This window comes from Pelodiscus sinensis, unplaced genomic scaffold (assembly GCF_049634645.1).
Source record: "Pelodiscus sinensis isolate JC-2024 unplaced genomic scaffold, ASM4963464v1 ctg53, whole genome shotgun sequence".
Lineage (NCBI taxonomy): Eukaryota > Metazoa > Chordata > Testudines > Trionychidae > Pelodiscus > Pelodiscus sinensis.
In genome coordinates this window covers 7,620-30,068 of record NW_027465900.1, presented here as the reverse complement: position 1 = coordinate 30,068, position 22,449 = coordinate 7,620, and the positions used below count along the sequence as shown (strand labels likewise).

At 53.8% G+C, this 22,449-nt stretch overlaps 1 long non-coding RNA gene across 1 annotated transcript in view; it reads right to left on the bottom strand.

Moving 5' to 3' along the window:
* LOC142824391 (uncharacterized) overlaps positions 1 to 21,198 on the bottom strand; it is a 60,875-nt gene extending 39,677 nt beyond the window's left edge. Inside the window, exons 1-2 of the long non-coding RNA XR_012899289.1 lie at positions 20,941 to 21,198; positions 14,071 to 14,176 (exon numbers count right to left, since the gene is read on the bottom strand). This is a non-coding gene — a long non-coding RNA (uncharacterized LOC142824391). The remainder of the gene's footprint in view (positions 1 to 14,070; positions 14,177 to 20,940) is intronic.
* Positions 21,199 to 22,449: the final 1,251 nt, after the last annotated feature.

Genomic DNA, 22,449 nt, shown 5'->3' with positions numbered 1-22,449 from the left:
GTTTTAAGCCTGCTGCCTATTAATTTTATTTGGTGACCCCTTGTTCTTATATTGCGGGAATCAGTAAATAACTTCCTTATTAACTTTTTCCATACCAGTCATGATTTCATAGACCTCTACAATATCCCCCCCTTAGTCTCCTCTTTTCTAAGATGAAAAGTCCAAATCTTTTTAATATGTCTTCATATGGGACCCATTCCAAACCCTAATAATTTTTGTTACCCTTCCCTGAACGTTTTCCAAAGCAAATATATCTTTTTCAAGATGAGGCGCCCACATCTGTAGCACTAGGATTTGACTTCCACTTTTGAAAAGATGTCTTTATCTGTGTCTGCTTCTTTTACTTGATCGTTTAGACACAGTGGCACTTTTTTGGTTCTCTTACTATGTTTTTTAATTTGGGGTATACATTTAAGTTGGGCCTCTATTACGGTATCTTTGAAAAGTTTCCATGCAGCTTGCAGGGATTTTACTTTTGTCACTGTACCTTCTGATTACTGTTTCACTAATCTCCTCTTTTGTGCGTAGTTCCCCTTTCTAAAATTAAATGCCACAGTGTTGGGCTGCTGAGGTGTTTTTCCCACCACAGGGATGTTAAATTTTATTATGGTCACTATTTCCAAATGGTCCAGTTATATATTTACCTCTTGAACCAGATTCTGCACTCCACTTGGGACTAAATCCAGAATTGCCTCTCCCCTTGTGGGTTCCAGAACCAGCTGCTCCAAGAAGCAGTCATTTAAGGTATCGTGAAATGTTATCTCTGCATCCTGTCCTGAGGTGACGTGTTAAATATGGATATTCCCTTCAACTCAGTGCTGTCAGCATGGGGAGCACTTTATTGTTTTGTTCTGAACTCCCTCTGATTTGCCAGGATCCTAGCTGGGTAAATAGTAACACCTGCAAAGCACTGTTCACCTACAGGGCACTAAGGATTCTCATAACCCACTAGCTGATGTGTTTTATTCCTTCCCCTTTGTGCTTAAGCCCCCAGGCTGGGAATCTGCTGCAGCCTCCTCTCCAAGGCTTGCTTTTTAGCTCATGCTTTCCATTCTGGAGGTCCCCATTCCAGCCCTGATGTCAGCCAAAATGGCGGCTATTGCATTACTAACACCTTTTGAAGGATCGGCGTGCCCAGATGCAAACACAATCATCCAAGTGGTCTCTGGAGAGAATGCAGCTTATTGGCTCACCCCCTCCCTTTTGGCTGAACACCAGATAAGACAACCATCGCCATAATTTATTTCTATAGAACATTAAGAGATTGAAGATCTTAAAGCCTTTCAGACACTCACTCGATTCTGTGCCATCATCAAGAAGCTGAACATAGACAGGCATTATGTCTTGACAACATCCTCTGTGCAGCCATGGATATTTGCACTACTACTAATTAATCAGAATGGAAGACCAGATAATGAGTTTCTAGAAAGAAATGAAGAATCACACCACGTACTAGAGATGGATTAGGAATGCATAAAATCACCTACCCATGAGAAAAGAAAAATAAATGAATTACATGGGCGTTTTCAGCAGCCTGAATACTGAAAAGAGGAAAGCTTTTAACTATAAAACAAGCTGCATAGCATTTCTGAAGGCATTTCCTCTCTGAACAGATGGACCAGCTTGTCTTTATTGGGCTACTGGCCGAAAGCTGCTCATCATAGTCCCATTACAAACTTCCCTCGTCTTTGTGACTGCTTGTGTGAAAGAGGGTTGAAGGACCAGGACCTGTCTGTCTCTTGGTACTCGTTCAGATCTCAAAATACACTACAGTACTGACCACGAGCAGTTTTTCTACTGACAGCCACATACACATGAATACCACCAGGTACAGAGAAGGCCCAAAACCGACAGCTGTTAAGTTACTAGTCCCACCATTCACCATAACTGCAAAATAAAATACTGCCAAGCAAGACAAGGTGGCACGGTGCAGCCCACATCACTGCATTGCTAAACAATCTGACACCAGACTTCCTCTCCACACGCCAGGCCAGGGCTAGACATGCAGGAAGATCAACACTGCTGTGATCAATCTTCCGGTGTTCGAATTAGCGGGTCTAGTAAAGACCCGCTAAACCGAATGCTGAGGGTGCCTCCTTTGGCATCACCTCACTGATGAGTAAGAAGTTGCCAGAAGTGTTTTTCCAGTTGACCTCCCACAGTGGGAACAGCGCCTCCAGAAAGAATTTTCCCAGGACCCTGGACAGCAGTTGGCTGGCAGGATGTAGACTCTAAAGTTGCCTGATGAGCAAGGTCAGACGGGACCAACCCTTTACTTTGCACTGCACATTGTCATTTCAAACCTTGGGGCTGGAGCCTCATCAGGCACAGAGCAGCACGGGATGTAGACGTCCAGCATTTGTACCCAGGCAGTTATACAACGCGTTACTTTCCCAGGTCTGCCTTCACAGGGTGTAAACGCAGTGCCACTTTCATCGCCTGGCCAATGCCTATCTGCACCTCTTCACTAGGGTCTCGACACCTCGTGCCCAGGCTGGTTCTGGGCTGCTTGGGGACTAAATGGCCCTGAGCATCGCTCGGGGGCTGCCAAGGTGACCGCAGCCTGTTTAGAGATCTGTAGCTACCAATTTCTCTCTGCTAGGAAAGAGCATCGTTTAGGTAAATGAATTTAAAACCTGATGTACCTAAACCAGGGCAGGAAGGGCATCCAAGGAGAACAGAACTAATGCGGAACAGAGCAGACAAGCAGGTCTATGCTCCGGGAATTCCTTGCCACAGTAGCACCGTGTCGCCAGAATGGGGCTGAGGACCTGGCCTGATATATGCACTAGGGATGTTAAATGACGTTTAATCAGGTAATTGAGTAGTTGATGGAATTCCCATCGACTACTCGGTAAGGGGGAAACTGCAGAGTCACAGTGGGGTTAGTGCCCTGCCCTGGGATCTAACTCCGCTGAGGCTCTCCCTTTTAAAAGGAGTAAGAGCCAGCCAGTGCAGAGGCGCAGCTGGGACCGGGCGCGAGCCAGGCATTAGCTGGATCAGCGAGCTGGGAATCAGCCCCAGTGGCTCTTACTCAATTTAAAAAGCAGAGATGTAGTGTCAGCTGATTCCCAGCTGGTGCCTGGTCCCCTGCTGTGCCTCTTCCTCCCCTGCCCCTCCATGGTGCTGGAGGGAAGTGGCTTTTAAGCTGGCTCCCCCCAGCCCCAGCTCCTGCTTCCCGCTTGCTGCCTCTGATACAGGCACAAGGGGGGGACTCGACTGGTCATCTACTCGACTAGTTGCTAACATCCCTAATATACACCTCAGTCAAAGAGAACAGAGCCCAGCTAGAGTCTAGAGCCTGCCTGGAGCCCAACTAGAGCCCAGCTAGAGACTAGAGCCTGCCTGGAGCCCAACTAGAGCCCAGCTAGAGACTAGAGCCTGCCTGGAGCCCAGCTGGAGCCTGCCCACAGGGAGACATTCTTATTCCAGTGGCCTTTCCTGGAAGCGCTTTCTTCTGCTCATTCAGCCCTTAGTGCTGCCTACAGTGCACCCTGCCCTACACCCAGCCCTCGGCACTGCCCGGAGCGCACTGCACAGGACTCCAGCGGCAATTTAAAGGGCTCAAGATGCCGGCTGCCTTTGTGGAGATGCAGCTGGGAGCCCCAGGCCCTTTCGGATCACCAGGCTCCAGGGAAACTGCCCCCTTCACCACCCGCCATCAGCTGGCCTGCTGGTGGCACAGCAAGACTCAAGCAGGCAAGCTGTCTGCATACCATGGCCAGTGAACTCACGCCGCTTCCTGTCATGCACCCCAAGCCCCTGCCCCCACCCAAACCCCCTCCCACAGCCTGATCCCCGCACCCTCTCATGCACCCCAAGTCCCTGCCCCCGCCCACTGTCCGCACCCAAACCCCCTTCCACAGCCCAGTGCCCTGCCCCCACCCACTGCCTCCACCCGAAACCCCTCCTGTGCATGCCCTATCCACACACACCACAAGGCCAGCTCCAGAAGGACCAGGGGCTAAGCCCTGTGCTGGCCCCCGGCCCTTTCCAGCCACCCAGCACTGGCTCCTTCTCCCGGCTCTTTGATAATTGCTCCCTCTTTCCAGGGAGGGCCTGCCCCCAGTTCCTGCAGCTTTCCCCAGAGCCCCTGTTCTCCTGACTCTCCTGCCTCTGTCTCACACCCTGATCCCCTGACTCGGCCAGAGGTGCTCGCCCTGCCTCACTTTCTTTCCAAGGGCCGACGTGTTGCTTGTAGTGCTCTTCATCTGCATTCACTCCCACCTCCCTGCCTCCGTCTATCAGCACGACCTGCTCACAGCACCTACGCCCTGCACCGGCAAGCAAATCCCTGAGCCTTTGGGATGCTCATCTGAGTCCCTTCGGCATTTCAGTGTGTATATTTGTCCTGGATTTTCCAAACTTCTGTGCAGCGCCACTCAGCATTTGCCTCCGCGTCGAGAGAGGCGGCTCTGAATGCCAGGGTGAATCCAAAGAGTCTAGCTAGAAGAGCAAAGACAAGCACTATCTGAAAAACGATGTGATGTGATTCATTGCACCTCAGATGCATTTTATGCTAGACAAAGAGATGAGTACAGGCTTATTGCTTGTAATAGGAGGGGAGCGACTGAATTCAAGGCCCTCCCCATGTACCCTGCCCTTTCTAAAGTTTTTGAGTTAGCCGGCTGGAAGCAGAGCTCTCCAGAGGGCTGGATTCTCACCTCTGCTAATTTACCCCAGCTGGGAGCGAGGCCTCTTATCTGAGAGCTGATTCCATTGCTAAGTCAACGTTCAAAGCAAGGAAACAATTCAGAGAAGCAAGAGCACGCACAACGGAATGACTTTTCCAAATGTCACAGCCCAGAGACCAGTGCACATTTAACCCTTGGAACAGTGGATCCCAGCCTGTGGTCTGTGGACTCCAGGGTCCACAATAGTACTGCAGGGGTCTGCGGAAAGGAAAAGAAAGGATCGGTCCCACCGAAGGACTGGGACTTTCCGCCAGGCAATGTTCGCCTGGGGCTCACCGTTCACAACCAGCTGCATGCATGCTGCCTCCTGCCTCGGGATGGGATCTTGATACCCCAGGGGGCACAGTCCAGCCTCCCTTTGCCAGCTGTGCTGCCATTTAGGCTCCAGCCCTCACCCTGGGCCTGATCCTTACTTTTCTTTTCCTTTTCCTTTTCTTCTCCCCCCAGGGCTCGGTGCCTGGCCAGGGGCAGAGTGCCAGGGCAGGAGCTGCCTTTGGCCACAGGAGCTCCCTTGCCATATCCTCCATGGATGGGCAGAGGATGGAGGGGATACGAGCTGAGGAAGCCATGTGGGCCAAGGGACGTGCTGGCTGCTGCTTCCCGCCACTCTCCTTGGGCAGTCTGCAACATTTTAACGGATCGCAAAGGGTTCGGTGTACTCGAACAGGTGGGGAACCACTGCCTTAGAACACAGCAGGCCCAGTGGGCTGAGTCCAGGGAGTCAGGCTGCACAATCCAGGCCGGAGGACAAGTCTATCCGAGTGTCCTCATCCACACTGTTCTCACATTAAGGGCTGGAAGGAAGGACAGGTTGAACCTCTCTAGTCCAGAACTCTCTGCTCCGGCAGCATCCATGGTCCAGCATCATCTGGGGGCTCCGGGATTGGAGCACTTGGTGCAGCAGGACCACAGATATTGCCAGACCAGGAAGCTGGGCTGGCAGCTGGGAGAAGAGCCCAGGGCCAGTGGCCAGTAGCTCGGGCCAGAGCTCAGCAGCCGGGGCAAGGGTCTGGTGGGCAGGAACTGGCTGCAGAGCCCAGCAGCTAGGGCTGGGGCCCAGGGCTGGAGCCTGGATGCTGGGAGCCAGTGAAGAGCCCAGCAGCTGGGAGCTACTGGCCAGGAGCAGAGCCCACCAATCAGCCAGGAACATGGCCTGGCAGATGGGAGCAGAGTCCAGTGGCCGGAGCCAAGAGCTGGAGTCTGGGGAACCAGGGCCCGGAGTTCAGCAGCAGGACCCAGCAGCCAACAGCAGAGGGGCCAGCACTGACTTCCTCTAGCCTGGCAAACTCCCTGGGTCGGGACCAGTCAAGTCCCGAGGGTGCCGGACCAGGGAGGTCCAACCTATATTCCAGTTGTCAGCTAGGGATGTAAAATCCCATTTAATTGGTCAATGGGTTCAATGTTTTGTTTAACTGCTTGAATGAGGGGGGTGGACTGGGGGGAGCAGCCCCCCTGCCTGCTCATGTTGGGTTGGAGCAGGCCCCGTGCTGTGGGTGGGAGCTGCTCCAGCCAGGCCAGAAAGGCCCTGCCTGCAGCACACAGGACAGGGCCTCGTGTGGACGCGGGCTGCTCTGTGTGGGCTGGAGCACTCTCTGCCTGTGGCAGGACCCGCCAGGCTGGAGCAGTCCCCTGCCCGCGGTAGGTGGGGGGCTACTCCAGCCCCCGCAGGTCAACCATAACCAATAAGGGTGATGCTTACCGGTTAGCCAGTTAACCACTCACATCCTCGCGGTAACACCTCACGCCCTAACCCAGCCTGAACCCTCCCTCTGCTGGGCAATCACAGAACGTAAGACTGTTGGACTGTTTTATCCGCCCACCTGTCAAGGCAGCGCTGTGCCTGCTAAATACCCATTCACAGCCACAGAGACCCACGGGCGGAGCCATGCTGTGGCCCTCTATTTGCTCCTTTGTTGTCCTTGTGGCGACAACAGGATGCGTAAAGGGAGATGACTTTTTAGGACACAACTCTATCCCCAGGCATCCCAGGCAGCATGTTCCCCCGGAACGAAAAGGAAGCTCCAGAGACCCTCCAGCCAGCTGGCCACTGCTGCACGCTGGAGAAGCCCGACGACAGCTGCCTTAGTCTACAGAAGGGCTGCTCACCACGCATCAGATTCCAGCCCCGACATTCGTCAAAGATTCGCGCTGGGACGGGGAAATGAACCACCAGGAAACACTTGGGCAACGATTCCTGTCAAGATCGTCTTCATGTTTGGAGCAGCTCTATGTGGTGGCAACGCAGCCTGAACCCACGTGGAAAACATCTCCATCTCCTTGCAGCTGTTAGCCACCAAATCAGCATCCGCTGGCCCAGACAATGGGGCCGGGAAGCACGGGGGCAGCCCAGGCGCCAACTTCCCAAAGCCAGGCCTGTGGGCGTGGAGCAGGAGGGATTCGCTAGCAGGTTTCCCAGCAGCACTCCCTACTGCAAGCTCTTCACGTAGGCTCACGAACGCTCTCTCCATCGCCAGTCTACATTCAATTAGCAAATGGCTTTACCCAGGTACCCACGGGACAGTGCCCAGCACTGAAGGCTCAGCTGATGAAAAAGTGATGTCACTAGGAGTAACAGCATCTCAGCATTGGCAGAGTTCTCGGCTTGTCTTCAGTGATCACCCCCCCGTGCCAGCCCATCACGTGCCGGAACATATGCTCTCAGCCCGTGCCATTGGCCAACCAGCGGGAATGCCGGGATTTGGCCTACAGCCTGGCCCAAGATGAACACACTCACGGTTGTCAGAGGGGTGGCCTTTATTTCCCTGTGAGCTGCATCTGATTTCAGAATCTGGCTTCTAAAGGTGTTTTCAATCTCTTCCACGGCTGGGAGCCAGGGGGGGTCACTTGGGGAAAAAATACAGTACATGACAGTGAAAGTTCCCTGGTGCACATTCCTCTCTGCCGACTCTACGGTGGCTTTTGATCCTCTTTAATCTATGTATACAGAGAGAGAGAGAGAGAGAGAGAGAGAGAGTGTGTGTGTGTGTGTGTGTGTGTGTGTGTGTGCGCGTGCGCCTGAGAGTCTGATTGTTAGGCCAGCTTCCTCTTCTCCTAACGTACAACAAGGTCAGGGTTTGGTGGTGCCAGGACAATGGGACGTGCCTGGAATTTGATAGTTTCCCATACTGTGGAAAGGGAGGGGGAGAAAGAGGAGGGATGCGATCCTCACACTCTCCACTGGGGGCCGGGAGTGCAGGGGAGAGTTGTCCTAAAGAGTCACCACTGGGGGCAGCCATACCACCAAGGGAGAGGCCAGCTGGCAATGGAGATCCACTATCTAGCCTGCCACTAGAAATGGCCTCCCTGCCTAAAACCCCGACCTGCTGCTCCCCCAGAAGCGGCACCGGGGCCGGCCAGCCCTCCCCCCCAACCTGCATCACTGGGATGCCCAGCATGGCTGCTTTGGGCCAGTCTGTGTGGGCCCCCCCTTTTCCTCTTCACCGGCCCAGGGAGCAATGCGGGAGGCCTGCATGCTCCCCTGCCATCCTGCCTCCCAGGCTAGGGCCCGGCTCAGGAAGCACCAGCCCAGGGGAGGCCTGTGCAGCCCCATCCCCCAACCCCAGTCAGGGCCCCCAACTCCCAGCCCTGAGCCAGTCCCCCTCCCCAACCCCAAACCACTCTCCCCAAATCCCCAGCTGCCTTCCCCACCAAGCACCAACCAGGCCAACCCCCCATCGGATCCCAGGCCAGCCTGGGGTGAGCAAGCAGGTGGCCTGCACACTCCCTTCTCCCCAGGCCAGACCCGGGCAACACTGGGTAAGTCTGCTAGTATTCATTATATATCAGTGGGGTTTGGTCCGGCCTCTCCAGCTTCAAGTTCAGCCGAGTTCTCTGTGTTCTGGATCTAGTCTAGGAACACATGAAACCACCAGCGAGTAACACAGGCAGTCCCAAGCCCATCTATTTCTAGCAGTTCTATTAAGTTACCAACGTTACGCGTCCTATCGAGTACAGGCAGTCCCCGACTTCCGCAGATCCGACTTATGTCGGATCCGCACTTACGAACGGGGCTTTTCTCGCCCCGGAGCTTGCGGGCGGCGGGACCACCCAGAGCGCAGCGGTCCCGCCACTGCGTCCTCCGGGGCAAGAAAGCTGCTCCGGGTCTCCCTAGTGTGCTGGGGGGGACTCCCCAGCACAGCAGGGAGACCCGAGCAAAGCAGCACAGGCGGCGGGACCCTGCTGCCCGTGCGGCTTTGCTCCTTTGCCCCGGAGCAAAGCCGCACAGGCAGCGGGGACCCCCGCCTCTGCAGCTTTGCTCCTGTCTCCCTGCTGTGCACTGGATCAGGGAGACAGGAGCAAAGCCTATGCACAGCAGGGAGACAGGAGCAAAGCCGCAGAGGCGGCGGGACCTCTGCGCTCCGCAGCTTTGCTCGGGTCTCCCTGGTCTGCTGGGGGGGGGACGGGGTGCAGCTAGTGCGCCCCCCCCCAGCAGACCAGGCTTTTGTTGCGGGACGCCTGGGGTAGAGCAGCTGGGGTGCTGCCAGGCTGGTCCTGCGGGGACTTACCCGGCAGTGCCCCAGCTGTTCTGTCCCAGGAGTCCAGATTCAGCCGCTGCTGAAACTGATCAGCGGCTAATTCCAGGAAGCCGGGGGCAGAGCAACTCTGCCTAGGGCTTCCTGTAGTCAGCCGCTGATCAGTTTCAGCAGCGGCTGAATCTGGAGCCAGTTCCGACTTACATACAAATTCAACTTAAGAACAAACCTATAGTCCCTATCTTATACATAACCCGGGGACTGCCTGTATACTTAATAGCTCCGAAATATCTCCGTGTACCCATTATGGCCCCAGACGTACGGGCACCCCCTAGATGGAGGGGAGACTGCGGGCCCTCACGCAGCCTGATCATCAAGAGAGAAGCAGTTCCTCCTGGCCTTTCCGAGGGAATCCCAATTGTCCTGCTCTGGGCATGCACCTGAAAGTAGCAACCCGCTCTTCCATATGGGTCCGTGTCCCCTAGAAACACAGGGGCCCCTAATTCTATAGGCAGTCCGGGTTCTCGCTGACACTGACCTGTCTCATGGCTGCGATGCCTGAGAGACAATATTTGCTGTTACAGCATTTTAAAATTTAAAATAAATCTTCTCAACTAAACTTTCACAATATTGCCAGTTGGTACCTCTTGTCCTGCAACCTTTCCAGCTATTGCTCAGGCGCTGACTTGTGGCCTGAGAAATAGCCAGAAAGGTTATTTGGTCTCCAAAGCCCAGAACAGCTAAGCTAAAATCTTGCAAACCTCCGCCTACAGGCTCTTGCAGTTCAGCTGGTCTAATACTTGGTTCCTCTAAACACTGATCAGTCTTATACGTCATGCTCCTACAAACTAGCTCAAATACACAAAGGCTGCAGCATCCAAGGCGGAGGGGGGCATGTGGCAGGGAGCAGCAGCAGGAAGGGACTGCTCAGCCACCTCCCCCCCTGGGGGTGGAAGGTGAGCCCACCTGAATGCATCTCAGCATGCAGAGAAATCTCTGGTCTCAGGTGACATCTATGTGTGGGGTGCAGCAGAGGGAAGGGGACATCCTGTCATCTTCCACAAGGCGGGGGAAACTGAGGCACACACATTGGCTAGGATGTTGCGGGGGGCATGTCTGCTTTTGAATCATCATTGCAATGCTTCCCTCTCCCTTGTGACGAAAGCCTGGTTTTCTTATACTCGGACTGAGCGCTTGTGCGTAGCCAAGTACTGAGTCAGAGAACAACCCAGGATCACGGTTAGGTTTCCCAACACGCTGTGCAAACACGGATTCATTAAAGCTCACAATTACACCTCTGTCTTAACCTCTCACACACAGAGGTCAATGTGGAGTGATTAACCCACTCAGCCTCCGTCTCACAGCAGAGCAGACGAAAGGAAGCCAGCTTCATGGCTTGAGAAGCACTGGCCTGCAGGGGTTTGAAATCTACAGATTATTACTTCTCAGCACCACGTCCTGCGTCAGCGGATACCAGCTGAGATGATTATGGCACACACCGACTGAACACCCTGTGGATGCTCTCAGATGGGAGCTGTTCACTGGCCCAGAGACTAAAATCTTGTATTAACCTGGCTCTCCCGGGCACCCTGCCCAGGTGAAGCAATCAAAGGGCCATATGACCTTCCGCACTCTTGCGAATGGCTAAGCAGTGAATTACAAGTCAGCAGGACAGATTGGCGGGGACAGTCACTTCTGTTTGATCAATCAGAATTTACAAGGCAAAGGTAAAATAAGAAATGAAACATGCAAAGTGATCACTTCACTCTGCGGCTTCGAGCAGCTGATAGGCTCCCTATTGAGCAAACAGACTTTCTCAAGGTCAGAGGCACTCTTGGGCAGACAGCCTTTATCCGCGCTAAGGGACTGCTGCTTTTCCGATATACAGGCTCTTGGGAAACCAGCCTGCCATTGCGGAGAGCATTCTGTTTGTGCTGCCGTGCCATGCTCACTAGTGCAGAGCCAGGGTGTGACTGGGGCAATTATATTTTACAGTGAGGAGCTGTAGGAATCCAGCCATCATTGCTGGCCAGGCTTCTGCAGCAGCTTGCTCCTATGATTAAGATGGTACTTTGGCCATTCCAGTGTCAGGAGCCAAGTTCTCCCCCCACTTACACCATCTGTACCCCACTGACCAGGGACTGCACGGAGAGCATGAAGGCAGAACTGCACCTCTAGACTCTAGCACGTATGGACTTCTCTCCCCCGGGCAGCAGCTGGCATGCTCCAGTACTCTGCATCTGTAGAGCATTACTGGCAGGTTTTATACTGCAGGAGCCAGTGGTTCTTGGGCATGCCATCCCCAGAGGTGGGAGTCATCTGGCTTTCCAACCTTGTACCACCCTAAGCAAGATAATCCCAAGCAGAAAAACGGCCGACAGTAGACCCTGCATTTGGAACAGAATTTTAACGTTAAAACTCTTCAAAGACCGGGCAGGATCACAGGACCTTTTCTACTTCTTCCCTCAATTATTAAAAGGAAAACCTTCCTAATCCATGGATGATGGCTCCAAAGGATGGAGAATTTTAACTCTGTGTTGGATGTGGATGTGTGACAGCCCACCAGTCAGGACACACTCCTATGCAACCCTACAAGGGCTTGTCTGCACTTGAGTTTTTCGTCATGTTTTGATCGTTACAAAACATCATTGTGAATTGTACTGAAGACAGACCTTTAAGAGCCTACAGTGAAACAATGAGCAACCAAGGTTTGTTCAGTGTCTCTAACAGTATTTAATTCCTGTTAGTTCATGTGTCAAGACACAACTAAGAATTCAAGTGCAGACAAACTAGGGACATGAAGGATTCACCACCCTGGGTGATTCTGAGCCAGTTTCTTCTCCTCCATGGACCAGAATGCAGCCAGCTGCAGTCAGACTCCACACAGGCACTCTTCTAAGAGGCAGTGCAGTAGAAACTGAAAAGAGCTTTGTGAACAGCTGACGCAAAAGAGATCTCGGTGTCAAAGTTTTATCTGATGGATGTGGGGAAGAAGCCGGGAGGGAAAAGCCACGCAGGTAAGCTTTCAGAAAGTAATTTCAGTGTTTTATTGCCTTGTGGAGAAGGAGACTTTGGTTCCTTGGGTAACGATTTATGCCTTCATACATTTTATTGAAGCCATGTCTGCTGCAGCCTTGTGTTTGGAAAATCATAAGGAAAAAGAATGAGAGTGCTTACTACACAGACTTTATCCAGAGTTTTGCAAGTCTAGTTTGCACTGGAAAAGTAAAATGTGAACTCCTGATTTGTAAAATATATCTCATGACTGAGCCTCTCTTAGATCTCTGTAAAGATTCCTATGATAAGATGACTTTTAAATCATTTCACAATGTATACACTGCCTGTGGAAAGCCACATCAATGAAATGAAATGAAATGAAATGCCATAGACACTAATGCAAATAAAATCTCATTTTCATGATTTGGATTTTGTTCATCAAAGGCCAATCAAAAAGGTACCTACTTGTAGCCTTTTAACTATGGCATAAAAATAAGTGAAGACCTGAGCACAAGGCAGAAGGGGAGGGCTTACATCACTGTACATAACGGCATTCTCAGTTTCTAGCCCAGTCCCTTCCCCAGATTGTCAGCAGGGAGGGCAGATAACCAGTGGAGCACCTGACGTAGGGATGGGATGGGCTCCCCATCACCCAAAATGTATCTCTCAAACCAGGGGTCTCTTTCTAGCTCAGCCCAAAGCTACTGATTTTCTGCAGCAATTACTGGGTGAAATTCTCTAGCATGTTCCGTGGGAGGTCAGGGTAGTTCTGAGAGTGCTCCATCAGGCCGTACAGTTTGTTAATCTCTCCTGCAGCCTAAGATTAATTTGGCATTTACCTCCCACTGGCGTTTCCATTGAGCCACCCACAATGACACTCCCCCAAGCCTATTTCGAAACTGGCTACAGTTCTGTTAGCACAAAGCAGTGATTGTTCAAGTCAGGCTGCTGGACTCCTCAGCTGAAAGATAAAATAACTTAGGTGGAGAGAGCAAGGTCTGAAGAAGATGGACAGCCATGTAGGAGAGATACAAACGGAGAAGAACAAGTATGCTAGACCGGGAATGCCTGGGTGACAAACGGTCAAGGTTACAGACAACACAACTAGTCAGTGAGCTCTCCCTGGTTTTAGAATCCTCCCCTTTGAAATACTCACCCAGGGCACACAGTGCAAACTCCGCTCAGAGAGAGACTGGCGAGAGGAAAAGCGGAGACAGGGCAAAGTGCTGAGGCCTGGTGCAATGGAGAAATCACTGATCCCACAGAAGGACAAGTCTCCAACAGAAGATTGCTGGGACACTCTGGACAGGGATGCCACTTGCATTGGATTATTATGCATATCTTTTCTCTTTGTCAATGAAGTTTATTCTCTAACCGATAGTAAACTTGGAATCAAGATTCAACGTAAAAAGCTCTCCTCAAAGCACTAGTAGTTGTCTGTAAAGTATTTTTAAACAAAAATATAGAAAAAACAAACCCTGCTGGATGTTTAACATGTGTCTGCAGCAGGAACGTCCTATCCGCGTGCCAAATTCTGCTCCCGCGACACATGCCCAGTTCAGCGCATCCACAAATACTGAACTGGTGAACTCTGCTGAGTCAGTTACCGAGACAATTTCTAAGCGCCATTCTCCTGTCCAGCCAGAAGAGTAATCTCTCTCCAGTCTGAGCAGCATGTCAGTGTTGGGCAATTGTTTCCCATGTCCCATTCCTTCCAAAATATAAAGTGATTTGAAACCGTGAAGCTCTATTTTATCCAAAGCAGTTGTCCATATTTCTTGTGCTGTAAGATTATAAAGCAAACAGGTTTATCATCACCTCAGCTCATTTGACAGACTGGCAGGCTGCCCCCGAGCCTGACTGTGATGGGCAATGTTTAGAAAAAGAAACCTTCCGTTCACGCTTACCTGAAAATCTCTTCAGTACGAGACGCCAGGTGTGCAGCTACACCAGTCTGCTTGCAGGCTTACGGGCAGACGGTGCTCCCCTCACTCACGGACACAGGGCAGCCTGCTGGAATACACAGCAATGAAATGAGTCCAGTCCAGAACAAAGGAAGCTACTCACTTGGCTTTTGTGGCCCATGTGGCCATCTGCTTTCTGAGGCCCAAGTCTCTACAAGTGACTCCAGTGTCCGTGCAGAGCCCCTTTCCCTCCTGGGCAGACATCCTTGCTGGCTAGGAGGCTAGTGGGCTAAATTCAGTCATTTGTGGTTGGTCTCCCAGGTACCAACCTGGTGACTGTGCTGTCAGGGCTGCCAGAATCCAGGCCTCTGCACACACATTCCCAGAGACAGCCGCCGGCTTCAGAAGAGAAAAAGAACCTCCCCAACAGAGCTGTGCAGAGAGAAAACACCATCCCCTCCCCACTGACCCACAAACCCACCCGCACGCCCCAGTGGCTCCCTTCTAACGGCCCCTGAGTCCCAAACCCACCACATGAGCGTGAACATCCAGCATCAACACCACACATACCAACTAGCCGCTCCCCTCCAAGCTCCCAAGCACCCCCATGCCCCATCAGCTTCCCTCCAACAGCCCCTGAGATCCCAACCCCATGAGCTATCCTTCAGGGTCCCTAATCCCATCCCTACTGCTCCCCTCTAATGCCCCCGAGCCCCAAAACCCACACAGTCCATGGGCCAAGAAACACTGTAAAATGTGAACATGCAGCAGTAACCCCACATGTAAACAGCCCATCAGCTCCCTTCCAAACCTTCCAGTGCCCCCACAAACACACACATACACCCCATCGGCTCCCTTCCAACACCCCCTCAAGCCTCCTGTGACGTAGTGGGGGTACTTGCTGGGCTGTGGTGACCTCTGCTGTCTGGAGCAAGACCCAGCAAGGAAAACCTTATTATGCAAAGGTGACTCCATACCCGTTGAACCAGCCAACCCCCCATGGGGAGAAACAAAGGGAGGTGGATGCTGCCCTGGCTGGGGGCAGGGCTTGGAGAGGGGGAGTTAGTTCCTGGCTGGAAAGCAGGGGAGAAGGAACTGGGGAGGGGGCTGGGATTCCCCTATCTCAAGGGGGGCACTGAGGCCTCTTAGCCCCCAGTTCCTGTAACTAGATTACATCTGTGCTGCGCTGTATCGTGGAGAAGCAATAAGCTACCTGTATTCTACTGGCTGGTGAAGTCTGTTCGTGCCATTCCGGGGCTGCAGGAGACTGGGGAACCCCAACGCGCCATCACACCTCCTCACACCCCATCAGCTCCCCTCTGACAACCCCTCCCCCACAGATTCCCCTTCTCTAAGGGTACATCTAGACGACATCCCTTTTCTTGAAATTAGACACTTCAAAATTGCAAATGAAGCCGGGATTTAAATTTCCTGTGCTTCATTTGCATAATGGCAGCCCCGGTTTTTTTCAACCCAGGGCTTTTCCCTAGAAAAATGGCAGTTTAGACATGGATCTTTCAAAATAAACCCCTTTTTCGAAAGAGCCTATAAACCTGCGAGCGCTCCCTGCAGCCCGAGGGAAGGCAGACACTGCTCCCAGGCTTAGCAGCAAGGTGTTCCCAAGTAAGCTCTCCGAGCTAGAAGAAACAGGCCCCAAACTCCAGAGCTGCTGATTACACAGCAGGCCTAGCCCCAGGTAAAGGGATGCCGAGGAATGCAGGTGGCTGGCTACCAGCTCCTGAAGACCCCCCTGCCCCTGCCTATGATAGGACAGACCTCAGACTTCACGGGCCCCGGGGGACTTTGCGCAGGCAGGTTCCTACTGGCAGACTGGGAATGGAGAACACTGGCAGAAGGAAGACTGCTAAACACTTGCAAAGCCTGTTAGTTACTGACTACCCAGCCGCACTCCCTTACCTCCAGGCCCTTGCTGATTACTGCTAAGGGCTTGGGGACTGAGTGCCATTGCAAGAGCGCACAGAGCCAGAGGAGCAGGAAGAAAAGGGCATCTTCAGGGAAGGGGAAGGTTCAAGGCCAGTGGGGCAAGGGCAGACCTGGGACTCAGGATTTCACAAGCTCTAGCCTCTGAGACCTGCCTGCTAAGGAAAAGAGCTGCACGAGAAGTAGGTCTTGTTCCTCATGGCTCCCCTGCACTTAGGTGATCGGCAGACTGTCAGTGCTTCCCTACTAGGAGGGGAATAAGAACACTTGCCCTTAGTTGCTGTGCCAGCCTACAGTAGCACTAGCACAGCTCTTTCCTTCTCCAGGGTCAGGCTCTGGATGGGCCAGGAGTTCCCTTTTATGTTAATTTCCACCCAGGATGCCAGTGGGGGGGGGGGGTGGATTGGATCCTTAAATTGGCAGAACTTCACAGCTGCAGGCTTTGCAACTAGGAGCAATGCTTGGCTCATCAGCTGGTAAGTACCCAGTCTTGCTTTTCCCCTTCCCCACAAGCTACCTGGGAAAGTGCAGTGGCTCTGCTAGCTCTACCACCTACAGAGAGCTGTTACAAGGTGGCTGACTGGGAAAGTCAGATGACAACGTCCCCCTGAGAGGAGGCAAGTTTTTCTCTGAATACACAGGCGTGTCAGACCTGGGTAGCTAATCTCTTCCCTAAACAATCTTCATGGATGGGGAGCATGGGTACTGGCCATCTCTAGTAGCCCCTTGGGTTCAAAACCTGGCAGCCAGGCTGAGCGGAACATCCCACAGGCCTTGGAGAGCCCCTAGCTGAGTGTATGGGCACAGGGCTGGGCATGCTACTAGTTCCCTGTGGAGAAGGATTCAGTTTAGAGGGGGACAAGGGGGAGGCTTCCTTTTGAGGGTGCAGCTTTTCTCATCTGGTGCTACAGAGCAGAGGGAAACTGTCAGCATGGTGTGGCTGGTTGTGCTGGAGAATGGCACTCTGGGAACAAGGAGTGAGGGGCATCGTTACAGGTGGTTTACAAGTATCTCTATTCAGGCACCCAGGTCTGTGTTTGGGTGCTGAAATTAGCCCTCAGGTACTGCAATGCTAATGGCTGGGGGGGAATGCTGAAGGTCACCGACTGTCTCTGTGTCTTGTGATGCTCAGGGCTACGGCTGGAGCTCTGTGTCTGTGGGACTCTGTGCCTTTCTCCATGATGCTGTAACTGAAGGCGTGTCTCGCTGCCTACATGAGTGAGCCAAATCTGGTGCAGGGCAGAACTCTGATCTGGAAACTCCTAATGTTGGGGGAATCTGGCTCCTGTAGAGAGTGTTTTTCATTGCACGCTATGCATTAACATGCTGACCTCCACATAGCCAGCTTCCTCTCATCCCCAGGAGGAGTAATTCTGTGGTAACCATAACTCTGCACACAAATTACAGGCCTGCCAACACAGAGCACAAACACCCTATTACAAGGGCTTGTTTTCGGTGCTAAAATAACAGTCTCTTTAACAGTTGGCAAACAATAAAGAAGCCTGAATGCTAAAGCTTTTTTAGCGACAAGGTACAGCAGGAAGGGGCAGATCGGAGGGGTATGCGCTTCCTGGAAAGGGCTGCATTGTTCCTGGAAAGCTTCATTATCAGGCAGAGAGATCTTACCGGCTAGCCTATCGCTACCCCAAATGCATCTGACTGCAGAGCAAGCCAGGTAGCACCTCAACATGCCTCTTTCAACAAATTACCGCTTGCTGGACTAATTAGCCTTACTTAGGGCTTGTCTATGTGAGGAAACTGGCCCAGCTAGAGTGGAATAACCCTAATAATAAGTATTCTGCTATATTTATGCCTGTCAGTTTTGCCATGTAGGCAAGCCCAAAGAACTATGTCCTCTTCTAAATCAAAGTGAGCTAGAATTCCATGATGTACCTGATCAGCATCTCTCTTGCCATATGAAACTTACTTTCAATAGGTTTGTTTCAGCTCCCTCTAATTATGCTGCACACCCAATTGCTAATTATAAGTCAGCTAGGCAATGGTGAATGATAACCATGTTTCAGTTCTAAATTAGTCATAAATGCATCACACACCAAATCGTCACCGCGTGGACAACCATCCTTGCGAACCTTGAGCGCTCAGTGACGTCAGGCAAGGGCTTCCTGCAGGAAAGATTTGAGCCTGATACTTCTCCTTTCCAGGGGCAAGAGTAGGGCATCGGTGCAGGGCACTTTTGCAAGCTCAAATCCTCTAAAGGATAAAATGGTGGCTCCTCATTCATGTGCGTGATGCTCTTTAATTCCATTATCCTATGCTGTGCCTTCCAAACAGGACACTGGGCTAGACGGACCTTCGGTTTGACCCAGTCTGGCTGTTACGACCCGCCCACTCTGCTCCCCTGAGTGATGCCAAGGCTAGGGCTACACTGCCTGGCAATACTGGGCCTGGGTGGGGCTGGCCTCCTGACGGGGGGTGGTGCTATATTGAGTCAGGGTCCAGCAGCCACAGTGTGGGGGGACTGGGCTTCAGAAGGAGCAGGGCCTTGGGCAGAAGGGGCAGGGCTGGGGAGCTAGCCTCCCCAGGCCAGAGGTTCACCCATGGCACCAAAGTTTTATAAAGTAATGGCCAATACTCCAAGAAAAGTGCCCAGTTCCAGAAGCAGCGCTATGTAATGGAAATAACAGGAGACACTGAAAGAGCAGGCTGTTGCTGCTAGCATAAAAACGTGTTCAGTGTTGTAAATTGAGTGGCTGAAGATCTAACCAAGTTGATGAAGGGGGACTTGATTTCTCAGTGCATAATATACATTGGGAGCTCACTCCAGCAGTCTGAATATCTAACTCCTTATCTGTAGCTATGGGAGTTGAGCAACTCCAGCCAGCATAGTGACATGCCAATATAAACCTCCATACCCACTCAGAACAAACCCCAGGGCCTCTTTCCTCTACTTCAATAGAGTGACAAATAGTCTCTAAAGATAAAACTCCGGATTCAGAACAGAGCTACAGGAACAAGCAATGGTACTGTCAAACCTTGCACCTCTTTCTTTGCTAGCCACCCCCAGGGCTTTCACTGACATGTATACAGATCCGTCCCATGTACAGACGGAATGACTTGAAATCCAGCAGATGAGATTCATGCTGAAATAAATAGTTTAAATGGAATTAACACAAATGGTATCAGACAACCCTTTGGCTGCTCTCTGCAGCAGGCTGTTCTAAAAGCAGCAGTGTGCTGCTATTGACTCCTAGTGTCTGAGAAGCAGCTATACAAGTGCTTGAAGTAGCAGCATTTGTGCTACACTGTCACTGGCCTTATATATCACAGCTGGATTTGAATAATAATTACCCTGAAAGCCAGCAAAATGCACACAGTGGGGACCTTCCTGAGTAGGACTGGATTTCAGTGGTGTCCAGCTGTGAGTTGCAAGGTAAAGAACAGCTTCAGTGTAGTAACTGTGCCAAGACCGTTCAGCACCAATACTGATTGCACGGAGATATTATGGTAGCTCATCATGCACCCTTTCTAGTCAACAACCACTGAACTGTATGCAAAATACCTCCCCTGACCCAGCTCTTGAGCTGCAAACAAAAATTTTGTTCAATGAATTAAAACAGGAGGCCAAAGTTTGGCCTCCTGTGAGCCTACCTCTCTCTCACAGCTGGTGCCAGAATTGTGCCTTTATGTACTCTGAATTTATAAGGCTCTATGGAGTCCTGTTCCAGATCTGAATTCATGACCATCATAGGGGAAAAGAAGCCCTGACAGTCAGATCCGCAAATAACTATAAAATCCTTAGACTTGTACTTTGACTATAAGGGTCTCTGGGGGTGGAGGCAGTCTTTGGTATGTATCTGGACATAACCAGGGCTGGCACCTCTAAGTATTGCTATTATGGACATAAATTCATAAAGTATTTTTGACATTAGTTATGGCTGCTTCAGCCGAACTAAAGCAGGGGCCATTGGCAATGGGAAGTTAAGGACTGAGAGGTTGCCAAATCAAGTGCACTTCAGAAATGCCCAAATTAACACTTCTCCTAGTGCACGTGCATTATGCTACAGCCTTTAATTACAGGCAGAGGTGACACGCGTGGCTTCGCCCAGCCACACAGGAATGTTGTATCCTAGAGCAGCATGCAACTGCCCGTGACACACCCGGCAAGTGCCGTGCACAGGCAGCCGTGCGCGGGGTGTGTCCCGAGTCTGACTCGCAGCCTCAGCCAGGTGTCAGGTCCCGGCACTGAGTGACGGGGCACCCCGGCGCACTGCCTGGCTCACCGCTAGGTGGCGCGCTAGGGCAGGGGTGGGCAAGGGGCCTCCGCGGGCGGGACCCGGCCTGGGGAGACCCGCCCACTCCCCCGCCCCCCGGCCAATTAGGGGCTGAACCCTTCGGGCGGTGCCCCCGCCCCCCCGAGCAGCGCGCGCTGGGGCGGAGCAGAGGGGGCGTCACGCGCCCGCCCCCAGAGCACGTGGCGCTTTGAAGTGCCGCTGGCCGGGTGGAGGGGCGGGGCTAGTGGCGCGAGCTCCTTGCCGGGCGGGAGGGGGCGTCCCGCGCTCCCCCGCCCCAGGCGCTGATTGGCTGGGGTGGGGAGCGCGCCCAGTGGGAAGGGGCTCCCCACCCCTAGATCCAGGGGCCCGCAGGGATGGCGGGCAGCAGCCGCAGGCTCTCACCCTGTGACGCCCCCCCCCCGCTCCCAGCCCCTCAAGGGCTCCGGCCCGCGGCTCCCCTCAGCTATGGGGGCGGGGCTCGGCCCGCGCTCCGCCCTTGCCTGTGGGGGCGGGGCGAACGGGAAGTCTCGCGATACTGGCGGGGCGGGGCGTCTCCCCGGTTGCCGGCCTAACCCTGCCCGTTCTCGAAATGGCCGCCGCCGGGACCCAGGCTGCGGGCTGCCCTCAGGAAAGATGGCTGCCAGGCTCGGGTGGCGGTGACGCTGCCCCTAGTACAAATGGCCGCCGCGTCCCGGCTCACCTCACGCAAGATGGCTGCCGCCTGCGCTCCGCGAAGGGCCTGCTCCCAGCCGCCCGCTGCGCGCCTGAGCCGCGCGAGCGCTCGGACAGGCAGTTGCTTGGCCGCCCCCAGCGGGGCCTTCCTGGAGGCGCCATAGAGCACAGGGGCGTGGCGCGAGCGGCCCCAGGGCAGCCCCTCTAGAAGGCGCGAGCCATAGAGCGGCAGGGGGCGAGCGCGCCCCCTAGTGGCGGGAGTGGGTCGCTGCAGCTCAGCCCGGCAGCTACCGCAGGTGCTGGGCTGGCGATGCTGCAGCGGGGCAGGGGCGAGCCGCCGCCTGCCTGCCATTATGCAAATGAGGCCGAGTCCCATCGTCCCAGTATGCAAATGCACCAGTGCCCAGGGCTCGGGCCGGGAGCCTGTTGGGTGCAAACGGGGAGAGCCCGGACTGCCCAGCTGCACCAGCTGCACCAGCTGCACTGCCTGCGGCCGGGACCCAGCACGTGGGCAGGCACCGCCACTACCCCCCCCCCCCCACCAGGCCCGTCGCTCTCGTGTCCGGTCGCCCGGCGCTGGGAGCGGGCGGGACCCGCGGGCCCGTCGCTCTCGTGTCCGGTCGCCCGGCGCTGGGAGCGGGCGGGACCCGCGGGCCCGTCGCTCTCGTGTCCGGTCGCCCGGCGCTGGGAGCGGGCGGGACCCGCGGGCCCGTCGCTCTCGTGTCCGGTCGCCCGGCGCTGGGAGCGGGCGGGACCCGCCGGCCCGTCGCTCTCGTGTCCGGTCGCCCGGCGCTGGGAGCGGGCGGGACCCGCCGGCCCGTCGCTCTCGTGTCCGGTCGCCCAGCGCTGGGAGCGGGCGGGACCCGCGGGCCCGTCGCTCTCGTGTCCGGTTGCTGAGCAGTGGCAGCACCAAATGCCCCAGGGGCACTGCGAGAAGCTGCGCAGCAGCACCTAGGGGTTAATCTGCCTTTCGGACGGAGGTAGCCCCCGGGTGTAACAATAGTTAGATTGGCTTCAGCCCCAAAGCAGGAAGTTCCAGCCATCCCAAAGACTCATGGGATCCTAGAATCCCAGGAGTCACCAAGTCCAGCCTCCTGCCCAAAGGAGGCCCAACCCCAACTCAATCAACCCAGCCAGGGCTTTGTTCGGACTTAAACACCTCTAGGGATGGAGACTTCACCCCCTCCCGAGGGAATCCATCCCAGTGCTTCCCACCCACCTAGGGAAATAGTTTTTCCTAATCTCCAAACTAGACCTCCCCCACTGCAACTTGAGACCATTGTTCCTCTTCTGCCATCCGCCCCCACTGAGAACAGCCTCTCTCCACCCTCTTTGGAACCTCCCTTCAGGAAGTTAAAGGCTACTCTGAAATCCCCCCTCACTCTTCGCTTCTGCAGACTAAACAAGCCCAAATCCCTCAGCCTCTCCTCATAGGTCATGTGCTCCAGCCCCCTTATCATTTTGGTTGCCTCCACTGGACCCTCTCCAGTGTGTCCACATGCTTTCTGTAGTGGGGGGTCCAGAACTGGACGCAGTA